This window comes from Symphalangus syndactylus, chromosome 14 (genome assembly GCF_028878055.3).
Source record: "Symphalangus syndactylus isolate Jambi chromosome 14, NHGRI_mSymSyn1-v2.1_pri, whole genome shotgun sequence".
NCBI classification, from domain to species: domain Eukaryota; kingdom Metazoa; phylum Chordata; class Mammalia; order Primates; family Hylobatidae; genus Symphalangus; species Symphalangus syndactylus.
The window spans coordinates 93,205,001-93,208,410 of NC_072436.2; positions in this window are offsets into that span (position 1 = coordinate 93,205,001).

Genomic DNA, 3,410 nt, shown 5'->3' on the forward strand with positions numbered 1-3,410 from the left:
TTATCTGAGGCATTTAGAAGTAATTAGCCTTCCGTTACCTAAAGTCAGCATCTGGTTCCAGGCCTCTTTCCGAAAAATTTATAAATAACTAGAATTTCTATACATCTCCAGAATGCATGCACATTGAAACTCATTGTGCAACCCTTGCTGACATTAAGACACCAAAATATCTGCAAATGTAGTCAATAATCATGACCTATGTGCACTAATATGGTCTAAATTACCCTTAAACTCTCGCTTTAAGGTCCATAAATATCCCTAAGGAAAATCCACCATGGCGTGCTCAGTTCTCTTGCTGATGAGCCTGGCTGCACTTTTCTGCAGTGTACTTTGTAGCTAATAAAACTTTCCTTTTCAAATCTATACTGCTGTCAGTAAATTCTTCTTACCAACCTGCAAGTCAACCACTTTCCGATGCCAGGGCTCTGACCTCACCTTGTCAGCGGTGTTTGAACCAGAGCAACTCCATCTTGAATAGGGGCTGGGTAAAATAAGGTTGAGACTTGCTGGGCTGCATTCCCAGGAAGTTAAGGCATTCTAACTCACAGGATAAGATAGGAGGATCAGCACAAGATACAGGTCATAAAGACCTTGCTGCTAAAACAGGTCGCAGTAAAGAAGCTGACTAAAACCCACCAAAACCAAGAAGGCTACAAGAGTGATCTCTGGTCGTTCTCACTGCTACACTCCCACCAGCGCCATGACAGTTTACAAATGCCATGCCAACGTCAAGAAGCTACCCTATGTGGTCCAAAAAGGGGAGGCATGAATAATCCACCGCTTATTTAGCATGTAATCAAGAAATAACCATAAAAATGGGCAACCAGCAGCCTTTGGGGCTGCTCTGCCTATGGAGTAGCCATTCTTTTATTCCTTTACTTTCTTAACAAACTTGCTTTCACTTTATGGATTCACCTCAAATTCTTTATTGTGCGAGATCCAAGAATGCTGTCTTAGGGCCTGGATTGGGATCCCTTTCCAGTAACAACCTGGTAATCGCCCCCACTGCACTCAGCCTGGGCAACAGAGTGAAAACCTGTCTCAAAAAAAAAAATGTACTTGAATGGACACTTCCACAAAGACGATCTATGGATGGCAAATAAATACATGCAAAAAATATTTTTTTCTTTTCTTGAGACAGGGTCTCACTCTGTTTTCCAGGCTGGAGTGTAGCAGTGCAATCTCGGCTCACTGCAGCCTCGACCTCCCCAGCTCCAGCCATCCTCTCACCTCAGCCTTCTGAGTAGCTGGGACTACAGGTGCATACTGCCATGCCCAGTTAATTTTTAATTTTTTTTTTGGAGAGACGGGATCTCACTATGTTGCCCAAGCTGGTCTTGAATTCTTGGGCTCAAGTGATCCACCTGGCTTAACCTCCTAAAACGCTAGGATTACAGGCATGAGCCACTGCACCCGGCTGCTAAAATGTTAAATATGATTAGTCATTAGGGAAATGCAAATTAAAACCAAAGGGTAATACCACTACACATCTATTAGAATAGCTTAAAAAAAAAACAAACCAACAAACCCAAGTTCTGGCAAGAATGCAAGGTGACTGGAATGCTCATATAATGTATTAGCCATACAGAATAATATAGTCTCTTTGGGAAACAATTTGGCAGTTTCATATAAAATTAAACATTTATCATAAAACCCAGAAATCCCACTCCTAGGTATTTACCCAAGGGAAATGAAAATTTATAGCTGGGGATGCTGGTGTGTACCTGTAGTCCCCAACTACTTAGGAGGCTGAGGTGGAAGAATTGCCTGAGTCCAGGAGTTCTGGATCAGCCTGAGCAACATAGTGAGACCAGTCCCTGTCCCCAAAATAATTTTTTAAAAGAGAAAATCTATGTTTATAGTAGCTTTATTCATAAATGAGAAAAATTGGAAAAAACCCAGATGTACCTAAATCAGAGCATAACTAATATGTGGTACATCCATTGGTGAAGTGTTATTTAGCAATAAAAAGGAGTGACTATTGATGTATAGAGCATCATGGATATGTATCAATTGTCTTATGCTAAATCAAAGAAGCTAAACTCAAAACCTTCATACCTTATGTTTCCATTTATATATTTCAGGAAAGTTAAAACTATAGGGACAGGAACAGGGGAGGTGGCTCATGCCTGTGATCCCCACACTTTGGGAGGCCAAGGTGGGAAGCTCACTTGAGGCCAGGAGTTGGAGATCATCCTGGGCAAGATGGTAAGGGTGAGACCCCAAATCTACAAAAAAGTTTTTTTTGTTTTGTTTTTTGTTTTTTTAAATTAGCTGGGCATGGTGGCACAGGCCTGTAGTCCCAGCTACTCAGTAGGCCAAGGCGGGAGAATCGCGTGAGCCCAGGAGTTTGAGGCTGCAGTAAGCTGTGATCATACAACTGAATTCCAGCCTGGATAAGAGAGTGAGACCCCATCTCTAAAATAAAAAAATTAATACTAAAAAATAAAAACTATGGGGATAGAAAACAGATCAGTAGTTGCCAGGGACAGGGCCTAGGGAACGTTTGGCTGTAACTGGGCCCGGGGAACTGTGGCTGAGGGAACTGTTTTACATCTTGACTGTAGTGGATGACTATAGTCAAAACTCACAATGCAGCCGGGCGCGGTGGCTCACGCCTGTAATCCCAGCACTTTGGAAGGCCGAGGCGGGCAGATCACGAGGTCAGGAGATCGAGACCATGCTGGCTAACACGGTGAAACCCCGTCTCTACTAAAAATACAAAAAATTAGCCGGGCGAGGTGGTGGGCGCCTGTAGTCCCAGCTACTCGGGAGGCTGAGGCAGGAGACTGTCGTGAACCCCGGGAGGCGTAGTCTGCAGTGAGCCAAAATCGCGCCACTGCACTCTGGCCTAGGTGACAGCGAGACTCCATCTCACAAAAAACAAACAAACAAACAACAACAACAACAAAAACTCACAATGCTATACACTAAAAAGGGTGAATTTTACTGTATGTAAATTATACCTTAAATTTTTTTTCTATTCTTTTTTTTAGAGACAGAGTCTTACTCTGAAGCCCAGGCTGCAGTGTAGTGATGCAATCACAGCTCACTGTAGCCTGGAATCCCTGGGCTTGAGCAATACTCCTGCCTCAGTCTCCTGGGTAGCTAGGATTACAGGCCCACTCCACCATGCCTGGCTAATTAAAAAAGAAAAAAAATTATAGAGATGGGATTTCCCTATGTTGCCCAGTCTGGTCTTGAACTCCTGACCTCAAGCGATCCTTCTGCCTTAGCCTCCCAAAGTGCTGGGATTATAGGCATGAGCCACTATGCCCAGCTAATTTTTTAAATGGATGAAAAACAAGAAGGTTACAATAGCTTGTAGGTCCTTGACCAGAGCGGGCAAATTCTACAAGGGTTCTTTCCAGAGTGAGGCCAGTTTTTTTCTTTCTTCTTCTTTTTTTCGG